Source organism: Lissotriton helveticus, chromosome 11, assembly GCF_964261635.1.
Source record: "Lissotriton helveticus chromosome 11, aLisHel1.1, whole genome shotgun sequence".
NCBI lineage: Eukaryota > Metazoa > Chordata > Amphibia > Caudata > Salamandridae > Lissotriton > Lissotriton helveticus.
The window spans coordinates 293,483,842-293,509,734 of NC_136072.1; the positions used below are offsets into that span (position 1 = coordinate 293,483,842).

The window sequence follows — 25,893 nt, forward strand, 5'->3', positions numbered from 1 at the left end:
TGAGTTTACAGATTTGATGCTTTGTTGCAACACATGCGAGGGCGTATATGCCAATGTTGCCTTACATATTATTAAAGGTTAAACAAAGAATTCAGGAGAAAAAAAAAACATCCCTGCACTTCCAATTCTGAAAATTCAATTGAACGTGCAGGTAAGCATCTCTCCTACTATTGCCCATAATTTGTGACTCACCTTTGAAGACTCCTTGCTTTTTCACTTTCCTCTCTATGTCTACTAGTCCAGCTTTCCCTGACCTGTGGACTCAATGCCAACTGGCCAATCTTGCTACAAGTATTGCTTGGTATTATATAAGCACAAGAACAAAATTCCACTGGAAATGTGATTATTATTCCAAGGCCTGACTCGGTTTCTATTTATTTCTACATTGTTTAAGTTAACCTTTCTCCTCAGTATTATGCTTGACATCACTGCATTCTTACATACTTGCAAAACTGTTTATAGAATTTAAAGTATTAGGTAAGCCAATTAGGTGAATCCAATGGTCACTCCATGTTTTAGGAGGCGAGTTCACAGAGTCTTAAAGCCAGCAAAGCCATAAAGGAACAACTGGAAGGAACCATGGCAAAAATGGTGCCTTTTCCGGTGGATACTTCTAACCTCAAATTCCTCAACTTTAGAACATTCCCCAGGTGCCAGATTGGATCCAGAAACATTTCATAGTAGTGCCCCTAGGTGGTGCCATGTAGCTTCATTTTGACTTCATTCTGCCCTGGAAGTGACTTAGCATAAAAGCTGCACCCCTGCACATCGAGGTAAGTTTCTTTCATTGCATGCCTTTGAACGCACTCCACTATCTCTTCTGTCAGTCTTCAATGACTTTCCAATCTCTAAATCCATTATGCAAGGGAATTATGTTCTTCAATGCCTTTCCAATCTCAAAATCCATTGCACAAGGGAACAATGTCCCCACCGAAACTACAGGGTTCAAAACATGCCTTGACTGGAGAAAACAGGTTTCAATACCAGACCTGCACAAGGTGCGAATTCAGTGTTTGGTGTCAGGGCACGTGCAGTGAGTGCATCATCACGCACCCAAAAGCGATCCAGGACTGTGAAGCAACACTGTATGTTCCCGAACATTGGAAGAAGTCACACTCCACTCAGGGCCACAGACCCACACTTTCACTCTTACTAGACAAGGTAAAGGCTTAAGTAGCACACCAATTATTGTTCAATGTATCACAAACTAGATTATCCTAAACTTCTTTTAGGAAATCAAAGAGTCCAAAGTTCATCAAATGGATCTTGGGAAATCAAGTATAAACAAAGTCCAATTCTTGTATAATATCAACGGATTCAGAGATCCAAACCAGGTAGTGTTTCTTCACATTATTTATTAAAAGTTCATATATAAATAAGACTTCTCAGCTCACACCGCCGGTGATTTCCTAAAAGAAGTTTAGGATAATCTAGTTTGTGATACATTGAACAATAATTGGTGTGCTAGTTAAGCCTGTACCTTGTCTAGTATGAGTTGCACCTTGTGTGCTTACTAACACTCCTGGTGGTGAGTGTCTATCAGGCTATGTAAGCACCCAAAATTGGTTGATGAAACATCCAAGAAAAACTCATAAATTCACGTATAATTTTGGAAACCTGAGATCTATTACTATATGTGCGGATGTTTCTCCTTGTTAACGGGGACACTACCACCGACCTCCACACTTGCACTCTGCCAATAGGCAGCAAGTCTTCTTTACGGTCAAAGTCATCCTGTAAGTCGAATTCAGAATCAAAGAAGAAACATAAGAAGACAAAGCAGGACTCAACCTCCATGCCACCACTCTGTTTCCAAAGACTGGTCACGAGGATATCAAGGTGACACTAGATCTCACTTCTGATCCCCGATTAAGAAGCTTATTCTGCAATGAATCCTAATATGCCCAAATTCGCCCGGGCCATTGCTAAGTCCACAGCAGGTTGAAGTCTTTAAGGAGGCAATGCTGCATATTATTGACACTATTCGTGTCCCCTCTGATGCGACTTCGGGCTCCAAGGATCCGCAGCAGCCTCTAGTTTTGTTACCCCTAGTGGATCTTATCTTGGTTTCTGCAACGACTCCAATGCCAACTTTCACTCCAACTCCAATACCTGTGCCAGTTCCTCTTTCATTCAACAACAACCAGAAAACAATTGCCAATACTGCTACTATTTGCTACACTAAATCCACAATGATATAAGAACTGACCATCAAAATATCATAAAGCTCATGAATTGCTTTTTATTTTATAGTCTTATTTCATTTTTTAGAAGAGAACTTTATCAATTTTTTATATACATAATACATGTCACAAAAGCCCACGAATTAACTGTACACAATACCACATAATACAATACTATCACATCAAACACTCTTCTTCAGACATACTTCATTCATACTCATACCGTATAGTACATCATATACAATAAACCAAACGAAAATTTCACATAAAGGAAAACTTTTTCCTACAAGATACAAATATATACATTTATACACATTGATAGCATTCAATTGAACTTTATCGAATTGCACAAATCCTTTTACTATATGTGATAGCCCTTAATGAACACAAAATAGTTTGGTTTATCCTAAGGTGTACGCGTTTCAAACCCCTCTGTTTCTGGGGGTTCTCATCAGGACCAAAACCTCACTCTCCGTGAAGACAATTGGGCGTGTGCCTACTAATGGCACAAGTTGTAAGTGATGATTGTGGAACTCAGGCTGTTGTGCGGGAATTGTTAGAAATTGATGGGTTTGTTAAATCATTGGAAGCGCCGAGTCTGATTGGAGACGTTTGCTCTCTCCTCTGTTGTAAATTATGCTCACGTCTCCGGAGGGGGACCCGGAAGTGTCTCTCTAATCACCGCACGTTTTGGCCAATCAAAGCATTGATTAACAAACCCATCAATTTCTAACAATTCCACGCACAACAGCCTGAGTTCCACAATCATCCCTTACAACTTGTGCCATTAGTAGGCACACGACCCAACTTAGGACTAACACCAAACTAAATCCATTTCTAGTCAGGGCAAGGTCAAGCTCGGACCCCACTTCAGCCCGCCTGCTTCCTGTACAAAAATGATTCTGACAGTACACCTCCACAACCACGGAGCCATCCTCAAAAGCTTTATCATATTTTTAGTCCTGAATTTGACTAGAGCTTACCACCATCCAGAGATGGGAATAGAGACAAAGGGGATGACTTAGGCCTAGATTATGTTGATGGCAGTTTATATATGAATTTACGAGAAGCCTGTGGGCTGAATACTTCCCCTGATACAGGGTTGATTCCCTCCCCCCCCCCCCCCCCCCCCCAGGGCTGTCATTAGAAGAAAGTGTTTTCTGTGCTTTGTATACTAGACTGACGGCTGTGGTCCTGGACCTAAATTGGCTTCTGTTGAAGTTAAGACAGATGTCCTCAGAGAAGTTCGGCGCCCTGGGCTAGCTTCCTCTGAACCCTTACTTCCATTCAATGATACCCTAACTAACACTCTAATGGGCACTTGTTCTAAAGCTTGCTCTAGCCTGCCAGTGACCAAGCAGGTGCCCTGATGCCACAAATTGGTTCCCAATGGCACTGATTTTCTTATACAGCATGCTGAGAGTTTGGTGGTCCGAACTTCCACCACCACAGTGAATCTTAATGCATTCCACAAGATCCCCCTCCCCCTCACCCCTCTCACTCCAGACAGGGAGACAAAAGTAATTGAGGTGTTTGGAAAACAAATGTCTTCAGCCAGCTTAGCCTTCAGGTTTGTCAACGTGGTTTGCCTAATAGGCGATATACACCTGCCCTCTATGACATACCCAGCAACATCTTGCAAGCGGTCCCGGAAGACCTCAGGGCCTCCTTGGCCGTTCAACATGGTCAGGATGCAGCCAAATACATGAACCATGGGTGCCTAGATGCTACTGATTGCTTGGGGCAAGCAAGTGCCACTAGGTGGTTATCTGCTGCCTTCTTGGATGAGATCCACAGGTTTTTCAGGAGATGTGCAGACACCTCCTATGGATATGCCTTTTGATTGATCCCATCTAGTCAGCAAAAAAGCTGATTCCACCGTAGAACCCTTTAAGGAAAGTCAGGCGAAGGTGCCTTTTTACACCTCTTGACCCCTGCCAGGCAAGCTCCTCATCAGTTTTTGGCTTTTCTTTAGGCTACTTCAACGCCATGCCCCCACAACTCCACTGAAGATACACCAATTCCTTCATGGCCAGGGACGTGGATCCTGCATGGTAACCTGCTCGTTGGTCTTCCCAGTCCCCCTTCCCTGTGTCAAAATCCTCCAAGCTGCTTTAGTTTTCCCTTAGCAGCACACAACCATCCTGTACTAGGCTGGACCCAACTCTTTCTCCCAGGATGGCAATCTATCACATCTGACATATAGGTCCTCCAGATCGTTCAACATGGCTATGCCCTTCTATTTAGTTCCAACACACCACAGCTTCCTCCCACATCAGAGCGGCTGTCAGAGGAGCACCTAACCATCTTTCTGCTAGAGGTGCGAGATCTACTTTCCATAGGGGCAATCAAGAGAAAAATGGAAGGGTTGTTATTCTTGCTATACGCTAATGCTGAAGAAGGATGGAGGCCTTCAGCCTGCTTTAGACCTTTTCACCTTAAATGCATTCCTGCGGAAAGACAAATTCAAAATGGTCACGCTGGCCCTGGTATTGTCTGCCCTCCATCAGGGCAAGTGGATGGTAGCCTTTGGTTTGCAGGATATGTATTTTTATATACCTAACCCGCAGTATTATGAAAGTGATGGTGGTGGTTGCCGCTCATCTTTGGAGGTGTGGGCATACCACTTTTCCTCTACATCGAGGACTGGCTGTTGAAGGTTGGCTCACAACAATCAGTGATGAACCACCTCCCAACAATAGCGACCCTCCAGACATCATAGGGGTGTTCCATAAATGAACCGAAGTTGCACCTGATTTCTTCGCAAACATGTCCTTTTATAGGAGCTATCTTGGGAATAGTGCAGTTTAGGGTCTTTCCACCATCACTATGAGTCAAGGACATTGGGGCTGTAATCCTGATGTTTCAACATCGTCATGGATCACAGTGAGAGCAGTCCTGAAGCTTCTCTTCCTCTACAGTGGAATCTGAAGTCTCAGTGGGGCAAACACCAAGGAAACCTGCCAGGTGCCATCCAGTTTTCGGAGGAGACGTCATAAGATCTACAGAGGTGGCTGCTCGACTACAATCTGACCACCGGCAGACCCCTCTCCCTAACCCATCCAGAGCTTGTGAAGGTGATGAATGCATCACTGCCGGGCGTGGGAGGTCATCTGAAAAGATATAGCCCAGAGGACTCTGGTTTCTGCTGGAAACATGGCTCTATATCAGTCTGTTGGAGTTCCAGGCAATTTGTATGGTTCGGAAGTCCTACCTTCCATACGTCAAGTGGTGATTGGTGCAGGTTCTAATGAATAAATCCACTGCCATGGGGTAATGCAACAAGCATGGTGGAGTGGGGTTCTGTTCTTGAAAACTCTGCGCTTTTGGAGGTGGTTGTAGTCATCAGGGCATCTCCCTGATTGCGACCACCTGTCAGGATCCTTGGACACCAGTGCACGCTAGCTCTGATGGCGGGTCCGAGCGGATCAATAATGGCATCTGCATGCAGAGATGAGACAGGGTGTTTTCCTCCAATGGGGAGAACCCTGGCTGAATATCTTCACCACCCTCAAGAACACGCAGTGTCCAAACCTTTGTGCATTGTAGTTTCTGCAAGGGCTCTCACTAGGGTGATGCATTTCTGCTGTATAGTGACAAATGGGACTTTCAACCTCTGCTTTGCCTGCTCAGAGTTCCAAAGATTATAAGGACTAACCTGGCCCTAGTCCTTATAGTGGCTCTAAATTGGGCCAGGAGAGTGTGGTACCCAGAACGTTTAGGTATGCGCATCAGCCCTCTGATCAGGCTACCATTGGGAGGATCGGCTGTTGAAGTAGCAGGGCAGGGGTTTCCACCTGACCCTACATAATCTGCATCTTCATGCATGGGTTTTAAAATTAAGAACAGAACACAATAAAGCAATCACACCAAATTTTCTAAATTGGTTTGTGAATGTTATTGTGCTGTGTTCTTTATTTAAAAATAGTTGGCAATGCTTAAACCCAACACACATTTCTTTGGTGGAATTGCCAACTGCTTGTAGAATAGCAACCAGGGATTGAGCAGACTTTTGTTCTCTAACCAATTTAGAAAAATAAAGAAACATTTGATGAGCAAAAAGACACCAAAATCATTCAAACTGGAAAAGAAAAACTGAAAATGTGAATTTACAAAGGTGTACGGTAAAAGTGCCAGGAAATTGTAAAGTGCCATTACAAATAGCAATTCACCAGTTCCTAGGTAGAGCAGTGGTCAGATACACTAAGTGGGTTTTCATGTTCAAAGTGGATATCTTCTGGCTTGAGCATTATATAGCATTTTGGGGGCTTTACCATCCTAGGGTAATACAGTCTTGCTAAACTGGATGTAGACTGTGCAGAATGCTGCAGCCCAGCTACGGTGTCCTATCCCTTGTAATAAACCTGTCTGTCAACACCTTTGCAAGCTCAACAGGCACATCAAATGCAAGACACTGTGCTATGTCTTTAAAGCCATGCACCGAGTGGGTCCTGCATATATACACTCTTTTATACATCCTTGCATCCCTAAGCGAGAACTTTTGCTCTGGGAATTCCAATTTAGCCTTTACTCTCAAAATTAAATGGGTAAGATAAGGAGGTTGCTCCTTTGCTTGCTTAGGCCATAAGTTATGGAATAATTTGCCAGTCGAACTGCGCTCATTCAACTCATATACACTGTTCCGGAAATCACTTATGACTTGGTAATTTTGAGGTCTTGAATGGCTTTACTGGTCACTGATCCAGTAGCTCTGGCAAATGCCGGTGGGGTAACTAAGCGCTCTAGAACTCTGATTGAGTGAGTCTACTCTGATCCACCAGGGCAACGGAGGCATGTCCTCTGCTCCCCTGGCAGACTACAGCCACCAAATTTGGAGATCTCCCCTAGCCTGGTGGAGATCGCTATGCCTTCAGAGGAGCTGCCACCATAGTGAATCCCATGAAGGCAGTTAAAGTTTGTTGCTGAGTCGATGCCTTGCTTCAGGAGTCCACTCAGCAAACATTTGTGCTTTTAAAAAGCAAGCTCACCAGGTTTGGGGGTCATTTTAATTTTTTTAGGTCTCGCCTGCCAATGCGCTTGTGCATTGCTGGCGAGAGATATAGAGGGGCACCAGAAAATCCTACCAAGAGGGCTTTGGTATGCGATTATGGCCAGTGCATGTGCGACGGGCGCGCGCTCGCCATTTGCTTCCCCCGCCCCCCCTTCAGACTTGAAAGGAAGCCGCTCGCAAACCACCATTTGTCTGAGCCTCGGCATCAGACTTCAAAGGCTGCCGCTCCCCCGCCCACCCCCCTGCCACAGCAATGCCGAGAGCTTGTTTTTTTAATATTATTTGATTTCGCAGCCACTGCTTGTTATTAGTACATGCCTTTGAGTAACTTTTTGTGGGGTTCACTTTTTAGCCTGCAGGGCTTTGTTTACGTGTGTGGCTTTTGAAATCATCGTAACGCTTTGTATTTCTTCCGTTTTAGCAACAGCACTCATTTTTTAAATGCGTCTATGGTACAATTCTAACCAGTATTTTTTTTATACCTACGCTTAAACAGCATCATAATACCCCGTAACTATATCAGTTTTAAACTTCATGCAAACACTATAACTATTAAAGCAGGAGGAAACATACAAACAGCACATCTGTTTTATTTTATTAGTAGCTCCTTCAGCCTCTTTCTTCACCGTCCCACGTCTGCCCCATTCCCCGTCGACTCTTTCTTCCGGATTCTCCTCCTTTCCTGTGTATCCTCTGCCTGCATTCCACAGTCTCTCGCTAACCGTTTGCTTTCAAGCTCTCAATTACCCTTCCCTCCTATCGCAGTCTGCCCTTTTCTATAGGTCTTTCTTCTCTGTGTGCCCGCTCTGCCTCCTCAGTTTCCTCCTCTGTTTCACTGTCAGTCTTTCTTTTGCGACCTTCTCTCCCTCCCTCTTTCCTTTCAGTCTACACACTATTTACTTCACCCTCATTTCTCTTTCGCCGTGTGCCTCTCTTGTCTCTCTCCCTTCCTATCTTTCCTATTACTCTGCCTTGAACCTCGCTCCAACCTGTCTCACTTCCTCTGCCTCTTTCTAATTCGATGGATCCCCACCGAAACAAGGAAGACGGTCACCCAAGCACTTGTCACAAGCCGACTGGACTACGGAAACCCCCTCTACGCCGGAACCACTGCCAAACTGCAGAAAAGACTTCAACGCATTCAGAACGCCTCCGCTCGACTCATCCTAGACGTACCCCGCCACAACCACATATCCAGCCACCTGAGAGACCTACACTGGCTCCCTGTCAACAAGAGAATCACGTTCCGTCTCCTCACCCACGCACACAAGACCCTCCACAACCTAGGACCAAGTTACCTCAACACCCGCCTGACCTTTTACACCCCTACCCGTCAACTACGATCATCCAACCAAGCCCTCGCCACGATTCCACGCATCCGGAGAGCCACCATGGGAGGAAGATCCTTCTCCTACTTAGCGGCCGAAACCTGGAACTCCCTCCCCACCCACCTCCGCCTTACACAGAACCACCTCTCCTTCAGAAAGCAACTCAAGACTTGGTTGTTTGATCAGGAATGAACCCCTCTCCCTCAAGCGCCTTGAGACCCTCTGGGTGAGTAGTGCGCTATACAAATTCCTAACTTGACTTGACTTGACTCTCCGTTTCACCCCCTTCAAATTCTGGAGTTTTGCGCTTCTTTCTCCAAGTCGCCTCCCCGTAACCTCTATTTAATTTTTTTCATTTTTTCTTTCTCTCTATTTCATCTCTCTTGGTCTCATATTTATTTTGCTCTTTCTGTTCCGGCCCACTTAAGACTGACTCTTGAACATCCCCGCCTCACACTACTGCACGCCTCACACTGCTGCACACCTCACACTGCTGCATGCCTCACACTGCTGCACGCCTCACACTGCTGCACGCCTCACACTGCTGCATGCTACACTGCTGCACGCCACACACTGCTGCACGCCACACACTGCTGCACGCCACACACTACTGCACGCCACACACTGCTGCATCCCTCACACTGCTGCACGCCTCACACTGCTGCACACCTCACACTGCTGCACACTGATGCATTACTCACACTGCTACATGCTGCACACTGCCGCACGCCTCACACTGCTGCATGCCTCACACTGCTGCACGCCTCACACTGCTGCACACTGCTGCATTACTCACACTGCTGCATTACTCACACTGCTGCACGCCTCACACTGCTGCACATATCACATTGCTGAATGACACACACAGCTAAATGCCTCACACTGCTGCACGCCTCACACTGCTGCACGCCTCCCACTGCTGCACACCTCACCCTGCTGCACGCTGCACACTGCTGAAGTACTCACACTGCTGCATGCTGCATACTGCTGCACTCCTCACACTGCTGCATGCCTCACACTGCTGCACGTTATTGGGGTTGTGAGGAGCACTCCTGTTTAAACCCGGAGTTTTTTTAAATTTTCCAATGGTGCACTGGTTAATCAGGAGAGTCACTCCTGGTCTGTGTAATGAGTAGTGATGGTGAGTTTTAGCCCACCTAACCTTGCACTGTTCACCTGGTGCTCCGCACCTTAATAAATAAAATTGTTTAAACTAACTCTTTGTTGTCCATTGTGAACAATTATTCTTGCATTTATTATACACTTTTTTTCAATTGATTGCTGATGTTATTTTATATTCATAACATTTGTATTAAACATTTGTCAACATATGAGCGTCAAAACTTATGTACACAACATTATTCTTTAAACGATCATGAATGAGCACACATTTGTGATATAGGCCCGATGCATTTCGGCACCCGAAGTGGTGCCTTCATCAGGGGCAATGCTGTAAGAAATGAAAAAAATTCAATGTAATGATGTACTGCATTAGGTTGAACATGGGGGTATGTATTTGCAAGGAAATATCAGCATACCTGGTTTCAAGTGGGGTTGTTGAGAAAAATGTACTCAAGTGTTAAGCTGTATGCCTGGAACGCTGTGTGGATAAATAACAAGAAGCTAATAGTATACAGCTGAAGGATAATATTATCCCGATCATATCATGCGTTAAGCCTGTTGCCCTATTTAAACATACCTGTTGGTTTGATGCTTGTGTGACTGAAACGACAAGCGATATTGAAATGAAAATCCCAATCATGTGTTTGAAACCGCAGCATTAGCGTGTTTCAATAAAATCAATAAATGATAAAAAATGAAATGCCCTACCTTATCTTCATTAACCAGAGTTCTAAATCTACGGAAGCGAAAAAATAATGACGTCGTTAATAACTAAAAACGTCTCCAATAGCTCGATACTTGTGCTATGCATTATTTTAATGGTAAATACCTGATTCGATGAAAACACGCGTGGTGTATAGATATTGCCACTGCTCGTCGCGTGTTGGTTCAACATGAACTGAAGAGCACTGAGTTTTTGACCCCGATTCTTCCCTACGCGTATTGCAAAAATTGCAAGAAAAAACGGACTTCAAGCGAGAAGGTCGCTTGGTAAAGAGATTGTTCTAAGCGCCATCTTAGAGTAGTGTTTATACCGATAGAACTGGCTAAATTCCGTAACTTATTGTTAGTTGGGCAAGAGTTAGGCGCCCATACTTCGATAAGAATAACTGTAATGATGTTCCCGAATCTTAGTGTACGGTAATAAGGAAATTGAAGTGTAAAGCTATGACTATTGGGAATTAATGATAATGTGCGTGCTTACAGGTACTACCTGCTCACGAGAATCGGGGATGGGTGTTAAAGTGTATGTCGGGTAATGTATTTATCTCGTGCAATCAGTACACGTTAACATCAAGTGAACAATTGTGGAGGAAGTCTCAAAACATGTGGAACATGCGAAACTCAAAATATACATGAAATACATATTGACTAATACAATTAAATGAATCCCTATATCAACAGTGCTACAACAAAAAAATTTTGTGTAGACCATTTTACCATAAACACTAGCAAAACTCTGATTTAGACAGGTCTGATGCTTATTAGAACGTTATAAAAAAAACGTTATAACATAATTTAGGGCGAACATTATCATATAGACAGTCTAAGTTGGTATACTTGTTGTAAATATGACTTGGTGTTATTAACAGTTTAACATGATCCTGATGTCCAGTGAAGCTTCCTATAGGAAGCACGTCAAATCATATTTGTCATTGAGACCTGTTGGTGTTAGGGTTTTTAGAAACTTAATCCAAAACAATTCTCGCTGCAATAACCTTTGATGGTTATCTCGGTCATTGTGGATTTGTACGTGTTCAATGATGAAAAATCTCAATTGAGCTATAGTGTGTCGTTCTGCTCTCCAATGTGTTACCAATGGTGAGGTCATGTTATCATTACGGATACGACTCTTATGTTCCGAAATCCTCACTTTGATTTTGCGTTCCGTTTTCCCTATGTACAGTTTGCCACACGGACATTTAATGGCGTATACCACATTTTTAGCGTTACCATCACAAGAATGTTTCAAATTGATGGTTTTGCCCGTGGTAGGATGTCTACAAGTGTTACCAGTGATTACGTTATTGCAATTGATGCAATTTAAACATCTGATGGTGCCTTTATGGTCAATTGATTCTGTGGTTTGATGTTTCCGTTTTAGTCTTTCTCTCAAGTTTGGACCACGTGTATATGCATGTAACGGTGCATCTTTGAATATCCCATGGAAATCAGGTTCCGTAGAGAGAAGTTCCCATCTTTTATTCACAATTTTTTTAATCTTTGTGGACAAGGTTGTGTATTTTGTGACAAATACCAACCTGTTTTGAGATGTTTTTGGTCGTGGTTTCAACAAGTCCAATCTGTTCATTCCTTGTACTTTAGTCAGTTGTACTGCTAGTTCATCTGGGGCATATCCCCTTGCTTGGTATTTCTGTGCTTGTCGTTCTAGTGTAGTTAGACAAGTTTGTTCGTTAGAACAAATCCGTTTGATACGGATGAACTGTGATGTTGGTAGATTCCGGATTAGATTTTTTGGGTGGAAACTTGTATGTTCAAGTGCGCTGTTGCGGTCTGTGGACTTGGTGTACAACGATGTTTCAAATCCATGCGTTGTTTTGGAAATCCTCACATCCAAGTAATCAATGGTATCACTGCTTATTTTGTAAATGAACTGAATCCTGGTGTCCACCTGGTTTAAATGATGGATTAGTTGTTCTAGTGATGCTGAAGTGTCGTCCCAAATTAAAAAAATGTCGTCAATGAAACGACTATACATTTTCACATGACTCCATTCAGTAGATGACATAATGTTGTTTGCTTCATACTGAGCCATAAACGTATTTGCGTACGCAGGAGCCCCCGCGAAACCCATGGCTGTGCCATTCAATTGTGCGTAAAACTCTCCCTTCCATGAGAAATAACTGTTATGTAAACAAAATTTCAAAAGTTGTAACAAAAAATTTTTGGGAATGGTAGGTGAGTCTTCCATTTTGAGCAATGCCCATTCGGTCGCTTCTAATCCAGCTTGGTGTGGTATAGAGGTGTAAAGTGCCACCACGTCTATGGTGCACATGATCCAGTGTTCTTGATATCCTTCCTCTGTCCATCTCAATTTGTTTAAAAAATCTGTCGTGTCCCGTATATAGGATCCCCATTTTTGTACAAATTTTTGCAGGTGGTGGTCGATGTATTTGCCAAGGGGGTCAAATATTGACCCACACCCTGACACTATCGGTCTGAACGGTGGATTTGTAGGGTGTTTATGGATCTTTGGGATCATGTACAGAGTCGGTCGTCTGGGTTTTTTTTGTGTGAGGTACAATTCTGTTTGCTGGTCTATCCATTCATTCTGTTTGGCTGTATGCAGTATGGTCTTCAACATTACTTGTAATGTTATGGTTGGATCAGCTGGTAATTTGAAATAAACATCTTGATCGGCCACATGTTCATTGACTTTGAATTCGTAGAATGTTGTGTCCATCAGGACAAGGGCGCCGCCCTTGTCGGCCGGTTGTATTGTGATTGTATCGTTGTGCGCCAGATTATTTATGGTGTGTAGTTCAACTTTGGTTAGATTGTTATAGTGAGTTCTTTTGTAGGTTAATGCTTGTAAATCCTTTCTAACCATTGTCTCAAATGTGTCAAGCATTTTGTGAGATACCGGCGCTTGAAACAAGCTTTTTGGTTTGAATATTCTCTCAGCTGTATGTTCACTTGATTCTGTGGGTTCCACCACATTCTCGAAGTAATGTCTTAGTTTCAATGTGCGCATGAATCTAAAAAACACACCTTCAGTCTCTAGTTCATTGGTTGCCACTGTGGGTACAAATGATAAACCTTTGTTTAACACTTTCGTTTGTGTTGTTGTAAGTGTCATTGACGAGATATTGATGATCAGACTACTGTCCGGCCGCTCCGCAATTCTTTTCCGGCCAGTTCCTCGCCTTGTTTTCCTTTTGCTGCTGATGTTATTGTTTGAAGCGTTGGTGGTTGTCCTTGAGTCTGGACCTGTGACAAAAAAGCCGGGTCTCTGCTAGTAGTAGCTTGTGTGATGGCCTCAGTGGGTAATATGACACCCTCTTGTGTAGCTGATATTGGTCCCCTACGTATTGATGTTTCTCTGTCTGTAACCAGACTTTCTTCCGACGAACGATTTGATGGTGGTGTTTTCTTGGGAATGTATTGACGTCGGGCATAGATGTCGGCCCATGTATATACTTCGTTGAGTTTATAGTCTATAGTGTCACGTTTATATTTACGTAATTTACCCTCCTGTAATTCTTTCTCATATTTGTCCAGTTTAATGTTGATATTGTCCAGGCTGATCTTCCACGTGTCTGTTTCCATTCTCGCCTCAAGCTCTGACTTCAAAACGTAAATCTCTTCTTCCAATTCACGGATCGTTTTGGCCAATTCCTCAATGATAAGCAGAATCAAATCTAAAGAGCATTTATTCAGTATGCTAAACCATTTATCCATGAATTTAGAATTGAGATTGAAGCGGAATAACATTGGTTTTATTGAGAGGCGCAAACCTCTGGGTATCCGTTTGGCACGGTGATATTGGATGAGGGTGGAAGCATGCATCCTCTGATTCAGTTGGCGTCTTGTTAGGTATTCCAATTGTTTTAATTGCTGACTGATGGTTCCCCCATGAACATCCATGTTTTTCACTTCTTTAATGAGTGCATAGATCTGGTCTGCCTGATCATTCGTGTAGGCCAAGGTGCTGGCCCTGTTGTCTGTTATCCCAGTGATTGTATCGAATTGCATCTTTATTTGGTCAATGGGTGCTTCCTCACTGTATGACTAATTGAAAACTGCTGGTTATTGGGGTTGTGCTGCACGCCTCACACTGCTGCACACTGCTGCATTACTCACACTGCTGCATGCTGCACACTGCTGCATGGCACACTGCTGCACGCCTCACACTGCTGCACGCCTCACACTGCTGCACACTGCTGCACACCTCACACTGCTGCATGCTGCACGACACAATGCTGCACGCCTCACACTGCTGAATGCCACACACTGCTGAATGCCACACACTGTTGCACACCACACACTGCTGCACGCCACACACTGCTGCACGCCTCACACTGCTGCACGCCTCACACTGCTACATGCCTCACACTGCTGCACGCTGCACACTGTTTCATTACTCACACTGCTGCACGACACACTGCTGCATGCCTCACACTTCTGCACGCCACACACTGCTGCACGCCACACACTGCTGCACACTGCTGCATTACTCACACAGCTGCATGCTGCACACCGCTGCACGACACAATGCTGCACACCTCACACTGCTGCCCGCCACACACTGCTGCACGCCACACACTGCTGCACACTGCACACTGCTGCATTACTCACACTGCTGCATGCCACACACTGTTGCATGCCACACACTGCTGCACGCCACACTGCTGCACGCATCACACTGCTGCACGCCTCACACTGCTGCACGCCTCACACTGCTGCACGCCTTACACTGCTGCACGCCTTACACTGCTGCACGCCTCATACTGCTGCACGCCTCACACTGCTGCACGCCACACACTGCTGCATGCCTCACACTGCTGCACGCCTCACACTGCTGGACGCCTCACACTGCTGGACGTCTCACACTGCTGCATGCCTCACACTGCTGCACGCTTCACACTGCTGCGCGCTGCACACTGGTACACGCTGCACACTGCTGCATGCTGCACACTCCTGCATTCCTCACACTGCTGCATGCTGCACACTGCTGCACGCCTCACACTACCATACGCCTCACACTGCTGCACGCCTCACACTGCTGCACGCTGCTCACTGCTGCATTACTCACACTGCTGCACGCCACACACTGCTGCACGCCACACACTGCTGCATGCCACACACTGCTGCACACTGCTGCATTACTCACACTGCTGCATGCTGCACACCACTGCACGACACAATGATGCACGCCTCCCACTGCTGCACGCCACACACTGCTGCACTCCACACACTGATGCACGCCTCATACTGCTGCACGCCTCACACTGCTGCACGCCTCATACTGCTGCACACCTCACACTGCTGCACGGTGCACACTGCTGCATTTCTCACACTGCTGCATGCTGCACACTCCTTCATTACTCACACAGCTGCATGCTGCACACTGCCGCACGCCTCACACTTCTGCACGCCGCACTCTGCTGCACGCCACACACTGCTGCACGCCACACACTGCTGCACGCCACACATGGCTGCTCGCCACACACTGCTGCACACTGCTGCATTGCTCACACTGCTGCACGCCTCACACTGCTGCACGCCTCACACTGCTGCACGCCTCACACTGCTGCACAGCTCACACTGCTGCACGATGCACACTGCTGCATTTCTCACACTGCTGCATGCTGCACACTCCTTCATTACTCACACTGCTGCATGCTGCACACTGCCGCATGCCTCACACTTCTGCACGCCACACTCTGCTGCACGCATCACACTGCTGCACGCCTCACACTGCTGCACGCCTCACACTGCTGCACGCCTCATACTGCTGCACGCCTCACACTGCTGCACGCCACACACTGCTGCACGCCACACACTGCTGCACGCCACACACTGCTGCACGCCACACACTGCTGCATGCCTCACACTGCTGCACGCCTCACACTGCTGGACGTCTCACACTGCTGCACGCCTCACACTGCTGCACGCCTCACACGGCTGCACGCTGCACACTGCTACATGCTGCACACTGCTGCATGCTGCACACTCCTGCATTCCTCACACTGCTGCATGCTGCACACTGCTGCACGCCTCACACTGCCACGTGCCTCACACTGCTGCACGCCTCACACTGCTGCACGCTGCTCACTGCTGTATTACTCACACTGCTGCACGCCACACACTGCTGCACGCCACACACTGCTGCATGCCACACACTGCTGCACACTGCTGCATTACTCACACTGCTGCATGCTGCACACCACTGCACGACACAATGATGCACGCCTCCCACTGCTGCATGCCACACACTGCTGCACGCCACACACTGCTGCACGCCTCACACTGCTGCACGCCTCACACTGCTGCACGCCTCACACTGCTGCACACCTCACACTGCTGCACGGTGCACACTGCTGCATTTCTCACACTGCTGCATGCTGCACACTCCTTCATTACTCACACTGCTGCATGCTGCACACTGCCGCACGCCTCACACTTCTGCACACCGCACTCTGCTGCACGCCACACACTGCTGCACGCCACACACTGCTGCTTGCCACACACTGCTGCACACTGCTGCATCACTCACACTGCTGCATGCTGCACACCGCTGCATGACACAATGCTGCACGCCTCACACTGCTGCACGCCACACACTGCTGCACACACTTTTATTTTTTTCTGTTTGGGACCACTAGGCTTTATCTGGCGGTCCTGAACAGGGATCTGTAAAATTATTCCAGAACCAGTGTGACTGGCTGCAGCGAAAGGTACACTGCTCTAAGACCTAGATTGAAGAGGAAGAACTATATATGTGCCAGTTTCAGAGTGGAAAGTGGCAGGCTACAGCCTGGTAAGGGTTGAATGGTGTAGGCTGACCGCATTCATGGTCCTGATATTCCTCTCTACATGTCCCAATTCTGTGGTCAGAACAATGGGTTCATTTTGGTACTGAGCAGCTGTGCTGAAAGGTCTTTGTGGGTTCTGAGTTGCTGTCTTTCTCAAGATGATCTTGCCCACAGACATCAGTTAGGAAGACTTTTTCCTCTCCATACTGGACTGTACAGTGTCCTCTTCCTCCAGGGCAGAAAGCAGAAACACCATTTTCTATATGCTTTTAACGTGTGGGGGAATGTCAATAGACAGTGTATTTTCTATGGGGTAGTTTTCAGAGCTCCTTCTCGAACTATAGATAAAATATAATGAATTGTGTCCAAAGGGACATTATTTATTCTTCGTTGGGTGGCAATGGTGGAAAGGCAAAGTGTAGTAACCACGCTGGTCAGGAGTGAGTTAAGTAGTTTATTAAGGCTACATCGTGAGAAGAGACGGACAGGACCGACTACAACAGCAGCTCTAACTAAACTGAATCATCCTAGCATAGTTGCTTGGAGCTACATAACATTCTAAGAACAGAGAGTAGAACAACATTCACAACAGAGACATCACATAAGATATTACACGAGACAAATAACAGGCTAAGCTTTCTGAACTTCATGATCCAACCTCCCTTAATAACAATATGAAGGTTGTCGCATCCTTCAGAAGTACAAGCACACCTTGGCAGATAACTATCATTTTTTTCTAGCATTCAGGGTTTCCACTCTATAGGGCGTCATTGGCCCTGTAGAGTCTTCTAGTCATAATGCATTTGTGTAGCATGTCAGGAATTCGACAGTCCCCAGTACACAAAAAATGAAAAGGAGAGCTAAGGACCACAGTTATATAAACAGAGCATATTTTACATAGATGAAAGGGTAAGCTATCTCTCTTCCTCCTCAGGGAACTAGGTAACAAGGCTCGTGCCCCTAAACTATAAGCTCTTGCAGTGTGCAAAGTATTTTTCCGTGTGCAAAGCCTTGCGGAGATATCAATAACTCGCAGACCAGATTGCAGTCTTTTGTTTTACCTACATAATATCCTGATGTAATTTATCTGCACAAACTGGCAATAATTCCGTATTGGCTCATCTAGGTGTATTTGTTTTTCTTGTCTATATAAACGTTGGAGCAGTTTTCTCCAAAGAAGACTTTTAAGCTGTCCACCTCTTTAGCCAAGGCACAATTTTGAATACCACATATTAAAAGTGATTTGGACGGTGAGCTATGTGCATTGACTCAGCGAGCATAATTCCTGAGGCAAGGCGGCGCTTCTGCTGTTGCCAGTTACAATAACTCTCTGACAGCTGAACAATAGATCGTTTGTTACACTGAGCATAGTGCACACACAACCTCATTGTGTAGATTGTTTGCCTTACCCTTCTCTTTATATAGATTAGTTAAAGTTTATAAAATGGTGACTGTCATAGGATCCCAAGACTGTAGTGGACGAATTATGGTAATGTCGATTGAAGCTTCTTTGACCTTCAGAACAAAAACTTCAATAGAAGCTCATAGTGAATCAAAAATGAGGCCATAAATGCTCAAAATGCTTGGTTATGCCCAATGTGATCCAACAAAGAATCCACACATTCTCATACCTTTCCACCGACAGATACCCTCCATGACCCTTTAAGATCAAGAAAGTGCTAAATCAGCAGAATCCCTTAACAAACAATCCCTCATAACAGGGAGAGACATATTCCCCATGAAAGTCAATACCCACGTATCTTTCAGAAACAAGCACATAACGGTATGATCCATGAAAACCTTATTGATTGCCCATGCCTCATAATCTAAACAGGCCACTATCCACGTTCCCCATCTTTTTTATCCCACAACATTTATTGTTTTCCGAAAAGAAAATACCATGATAGAGAAACATAAACAGATGCCATAACATACATACCCCTAATTAAAAAACAAAAGAACAAAGTCTAACAATTACAGTGATGTTCAATATCTGTATGGAAGAGATAGGACGGTGTTATTGCCATTGGGGTCCGGTAGAGCAACATGAGACAGTTCAACATATATCAACCTGCCACAGGTTATCAGCTTTCAGCCTTTGTTTCTACTCTTTATAGTTCTTCAGATTGTGTCCTATCTCAACATTCCAAAAAAACAGCATGAAAATAATCCTGATTTACAGCAAGGGATTATTCTTTCTCCTGCCTGCCTGTTAAAATGATACTCTTCTTACACTCCATCCTCTACATACCTTAGTGCCTCTAAATTTACTCTACCCGTGCACATGTCTGCCACATTACACACTACCAAATATTAGTAAAATAACCATGCCCCTCCTTACAATGCATAAACTTTCTTCCAGAATAACCATTCCTGCCACACCAAATCTGTCTATGCTATATACTCATCCCGCTTTCATAAATTGCAATTCCTCATTCTGTTTAACTTCTCCTTGTTATTACACAATTGATAATCTCCTTCACCCTATTCCCTCACCACTCTTTTCTACTTAAATTAACGCTAATAATTACATCTAATTCCTATTATTGTAATACATCACCGCTTAAAAATGGAAGAGATTCCCCAGTTTCATTGCAGTACAAGATGAAGTTAATAATCAACACATCTACTACAAAAGTTAATAATTACTGGATTAACCATTAACTTTGGCCTACGGAGTAGCGCTACCCACTATGAAATGCTTCAGTACCTCATTAGAGATAGAAGGCGCTATATAAATGTAAATTCAAGACAATTGCAATACCTCTTAGAATTAAGTTTATCACAAATTTTAGGCATTATGTGCCATGAATATTTTTATTTGTTTTTGTGTGTGTGAGAGAGAGAGATGTTGGGAATTGTCCTTGTTCTCAAAATAATAATTATTTTAGATAGTAATTGAAATGTGAGTTTAGCCCCTTTGCTGATTCTGACGGCCAACAGCCGTCGCGCACACTACCTCCATAGTGCTGCGAACGTCCGTTGGCCGTCGCAGCCCCGCCCACTGCACTAAACCTCCGCACTGCGGGGGAATTGCTACGCGGTTAAGCGGATATAAATGTGTTTTTTTCTGCAACGCATTTCTAATGTATTGTTTATATGGAAGGGAGCTCTATTGCAAGCAGATATAAAATGATAAAGTAAGCTTTTCTTATAGTACTTGAACTAATAGTTTTTTAATTCTGTGGACCTTAAACGGAATCTGCATCTCAGTTACAGATAATTGAAGAGTGATTAATGTGTGTAAAACATATTGTTAGAAAATAATTTAGAACATATATCAACATTAATGTGAAGGTCTGTGAGGTCAAAAAAAATAAAAAATGTTATAATACAGTGTTCTATTTCATTATAATACATGTTATATTTGGGCAGTACACTTTAACTGCGTACAAGATTGGCGGCTGGATAAATCCCCACCAAAAGAGGGACTTGAAGCCCTGCATCGACAGGCACTGACGTAGGCCAAAGCCCACATATAACTATTAGGATTTTGGAGACATCACCACCCAACGGGCAAGGTGTTCTCATACTATTTGCCTGTACACAGGGTATATAGTCGTATAGAGATAACGGAGGATTTGGACTGGTATACGTCTTCAGCTTATTTAAATAGATACCTGTCTGACCACTTACCTTTACTCTTGACTGTCTGACCTGGATGGATTTTGGAGATTGAGAATAGATGTGCTGACGGGCTGTGATGTTATCACGAACATTAGAGAGTACACCCTCCAATTTATGTTGTAAAACTCGGACACTACGGACAGTAGAGCAGTGGAATATGAGGCATACAAGTTTGCATTGAGAAGGGGGTGTACGGCTCAGGGTTTTGGAGAACGCAGACAGCTAACTGAAAATGAACAGCTCTAGACTAGAGATGGAACAGGAGAGACTGGGGAATCACCCAGTGGCTGAGTCAGTTGGGTTGCACCAACTACTAGACATCATTAGACAGGTAGATGAGGTATGGACAAGGCTAGATAAATACACACATGCACCGTACAGACAGAGATTGTTCAAAGAGGGTGACAAATGTGGTAGATTACTGTCATGGTTGGTGAGCAGGGAGAAGTCACATACGCTTATGTTGTTTCTCCAGGGAGAGAGCTAGGCTACCCTGATATCTAAAGACCAGATTCATGAGGTTTGTCATGCCTACTTGCAGGAGTGTTATCATGCACTGCATTTAGCATGATGCATTGGGGCAAATTGTGTTCTGGGATGTGAGGCAGTAGGCTCCCACCCTCTTATTGGTTTTTTTAAGTGCAGCAGGTGTTTTCCCACACTCATGAGTTATCAAGGGACGCCTTGGAGCGGTTCCTAAATGGAACGGAGTTGATGAAACTGATAGAGGACCATGAGGGCGGGAAACATCCTTTACAACGCAACTTTTACAACACACTACCATTACGACGCAACTTTTACTACGCAAGTTATTACAACGAATTGCACTGGGGGGCGCTCTAGGATAGGGAATAGTTTAATTTACTAACCAACACCTTCCCTACTATCCACGGGGACTGGAGTTGGAATAGTAAATTAAACTATTCTCTATCCAGCACCCCCAACGCAAGTCGTTGTAACGACTTGCGTTGTAAAACCTGCGTCGTAATGGCATGCGTTGTAAAAGCATGCGTTGTAGTGACATACATCCCATAAGGGCAGCTGATAGACCGCTTGAGCTAGGGGAATTGAAGGAGGCACTTTCGGAGATGAAGCGAGGGAGAACGCCAGGAACGGATAGGCTGCCAGCAGAGCTGTAGCAGGCACTATCAGATTCAATCTTTGAGACACTCCTGGGGCTGATTATGGAGGCATGGGAAAGAGGAGTGCCCTCCTGACTATGAGGGAAGCATTGATGGTCCTGATTCCCAAGGGAGGCAGAGATCTAACATACCTCACCTCCTATAGGCCATTATCTCTGCCAAATCCAGGTGTCAAGCTGCTGCATAACGTTTTACCAAATAAACTGTTGCGGGAGGTACCCAAGTTGGTCTGCTCAGACCAGACAGGTTTTTTTCCAGGAAGGAGCACAAATGAATATCAGACGACTTTCCCATGTCATGCACGAGGTTGCAGAATTGAGGACGACTTGGCATTGGTTGCAATGGATGATTTATAGCATGCATTTGACACAGTGAACTGGAATTATCTGTGGGCGATTATGCACCGAATGGGTTTTGGTCCAGGGTTTGTCAGATGGGTGAAGTTATTGTGTACTGAACTGTTGGCTGGAGACCGAACAAGAAACTTGATTTCTGAACCATGGTGCATGGATAGGGGACTAGATAGGGCTGCCCTGTGTCCCTAGAGCTCTTGACGCTAGCGATGGATCCACTGCCCTGCCACCTTCGAGAGTCCAATGTGCCGTGGGGCAAACGAACTGTGAATGGAGTCCATGTAGTATAAATGTATGCAGATGGCACATTTGTTTATTACTGGGACTCTGGGCGTTCGATTCCAATGCTGCTGGAGGTAATGCATGACTTGGCTGAGATGTCAGGGCTACAGATTAACAGAGACAAACCTAAACTATTGCCACTGGGTTGACTGGTACAGGAGGAAGCCTCTTTGTGGGACGGTTGCAAACTCAGCTGGGAGTGGGAAGAATTCTGGGACTTGGGTGACCCAGGCCCGATAGGAGCAATATGATCTGAATGTTGGAAGGGTGAAAGAGGGGCTGACGAATTCCCATGATTTCTGGAAAACGCTCCTGTCGTCTCTAATGAGAAAGGTTGCCCTGACGAAGACAGTGTTCTTGCCACAGTACCTGTATGTTCTGCAAATTGTGAATTGCCCTGTGCTGGCGGCGTGGTTTGCCCTATTGATGGGTAGCTTTCTGATTTAGTGTGGGGGATGGGGTCAGGAGAAGTTGACTGTGCTTGTCCACATTGAAACTCCTAATGTCTGAAGGTAGGATGAGGCTGCCAGATATGTTCCTCTAATATGCTGCCTCACAGTTACAACATGCAGTCCATTAGCTGGACTAAGGCCCATACTGGGAAGGGCACTCGTGGCAGGTGCACACGGCCCTTACACACTCTCTGAGGTGCTTTAAATGGGGGTGGGAGTCCCGAAAGAATCTCCATACTTGCTCTGGCACATGGTGGTGGTGTGGTACAAGGTAGTTAATAAGATCTTCTGCAGGTCCCCCTTTGTGGAGGACCTTCCTCTGTGGGTGTTAAGGCCCTTTTACAATATAAATAAGGACACACCGTGTGCGGCGTGACTGGAGGGGGGGGGGAGGCTGTACTTTAGTCAGGGACCCATTTTCCAATTACCTATTTGTGACTTTTACCAAGGCCCAGGAGTTGTTTGGTGTGAGACCGGGATAGTTCCTGGTTTTTTGTTAGGACAGCACACACTGCACGAGTTATCTAGCCCTTGTCCCAGACAAGCCACAGGAACATGTCACAATGAAAGCGTTGGTTGCACTGGCTGGTGTAGACAGTTCATAACTCCTCTGTAGTGGCAGATTGGGGAGAGAAGGGGGAGGCCAGAACGTGCTTGGTCGTGCTGGGATGAGGATTGCCCTGATAATCTGACAATGACAGACTGAAAAAATGCTTATGCTCAGGTTAAACAAGTGTCATCTAATACACGGTTCAAGCTTATACAGTTTCATTACTTGCATAGGACGTACATGACCCCACAGAATCTTACTAAGATATATCCAGAGACCCAAGTGGCATGTGACCAATGCAGCCATGTTGCTGCGGACTTCTTGCACATGACTAGGGGATGCCTGCATATATTCTGGAGAGAGGTTGTACTGTACCTGACAAAGATTATGGGGCTGGCACTGGAGCTGTCGGTTAAACAGTGCCTCTTGGGCATTGTCTCAAGGAGGCAGCAGACGAAGATGAAAACCAGGCTGTTTGCTTTGGGAGTGGTTTTGGTGCAGCACTGGATAGCTATATATTGGGAGTCAGCAGGACCCCCGGTGGTGGCACAGTGTAAGAAGGATGTGACAGAACGGGCAATAGCAGATGAAATGCATATTAGGCTTACGAGCAAGGCTTTAAGTGGGATGAAAAAACTGGGGGGTCTCTCAAAGGGGCGTGGCTAATGCATTTAGGGGCGTGGCTTACACACTTAAGCTAAAAATCTGTGTTTAGCATAGTGTGCCGCCCGACTTGTATTTTGCTGTTTTGGTCATTGCATCCAGATATATGATACAACAAGTAACATCATACCTACAAGTCAGGACCATTGGCTTTGTCAATGACTGTTAGTTGCATACGATAAATAAGCAGCAACTATGGCTTGTATATAATATTGAAAAAGCTTGACTTAAAGCCCTGGTTACACCAAGACAATGTTGCTGCTCCTGAGTTTGAAAAAGAGAAGGGAAATCCAGAGAGAAAATGACACTCTTTAAAGGATTTCCCTTCCCTTACAACACTCACCTGGCATGACGTCATGCCGTAACTTCTCCACTAGTGAGAAGTAGGGGTGAGCGGAATTTGCGAAATTGACTTTCACAAATTATCGCGAAATTGCTAAAAATCTCAGCGAGCACGCGAAGATGCGAAGATTGCTTTTCCCACACGTTCGCGATGTGTTTTTGCATGCGCGCGGGGAAATTTATCTCCAACTTGCCCATCGCTGATGAGCGCGGCCATCTTGCTCGCGATGCTTATTTCCTGTTCCGGTTCGAATGACGTATTCGCGGGATAGTGCGACCGGCTACCAACAATCCAACATCTCGTGGCACACGCAAACGGATAGGGAAACTCGTCGGCGAATGCAGGGACCCGGTAAGTTGCTACTGCGGGCGTGAGAACGCGTTCATAACGCGCAAACAATAAAAAAACTTCTGTTTCGCCACAGATTGCGAAACTTTTGACATTTTCACGCTCTCGCAAAAATGTCAAAATATTGCAAATTCCGCGAGTGGAACAAAATTTACCGCCCAGGTCTAGGAGAAGTGAGCAGTGTGAGCATGCACACATTGATAAGCCTGCTGTCACTGCAGTCCGGATAAAAACGGACACCTGTGCCAGGGCTCAAAACTGAGCCCGATAGAGACCCGTTTCGAGGCGTCCTTTGAAAAACTGCCGGTGCTCAGACCCAGTGAGACCCAGCCCACTTAAAGCCCTGCCTATGAGGCAAGATGAGACCGCGAAGGACGATTTAATAACTTGGGGTGAGATGATTACTAGGATGACAGAGCCCTCTGACAACATATCCATGAAACCAGCGACATTGAGGGGCCAGAATGGGAATGGTGGAAACTCAGGGAGAATTGGACTTAGACTTAGAATGTTCTGTACATTATTCCAAGTGAGATGTGGATTGAAATTTGATAATGGATATTTATGTATATGCGGAACTACTTACAGGTGCGTGGCTCAATTGTACATGCTTGTTCATAAATGCCAATCACATTTTTTTTTTTAATTAACGCCTTTCCGACTGCCAGCCTGGTGGTCAAATCGAAATGCGGTGGTCGGACCACCACATGCTCGTCGGACATTCACCCGACTGCCGCAATCGTGACCAGCGGTCCGACCCCGGACATCAGAGTCAGCCCCTTGATTTTTATGGAAATCATATTGTTGCAGTCAGATGAAAATATTCCAATTTGTGAGGTATATATATATTTTTAGTAGTTGCTTAAAGTTAACAAGTTTATTTCATAAAAGCATCGCTGGGCGTCTATCTACTACCTCTCAACTATACCCTTCATTTTCAGCACTCATTTTCTGAGCAGTTCTTGTAATGTTCTTGCTATCTGCTTTTCA

General features: G+C 45.2%; 1 protein-coding gene across 1 annotated transcript in view; it reads left to right on the plus strand.

Moving 5' to 3' along the window:
* GOT1L1 (glutamic-oxaloacetic transaminase 1 like 1) overlaps window positions 1-25,893 on the plus strand; it is a 484,104-nt gene that overhangs the window by 457,069 nt on the left and 1,142 nt on the right. The window lies entirely within an intron of this gene.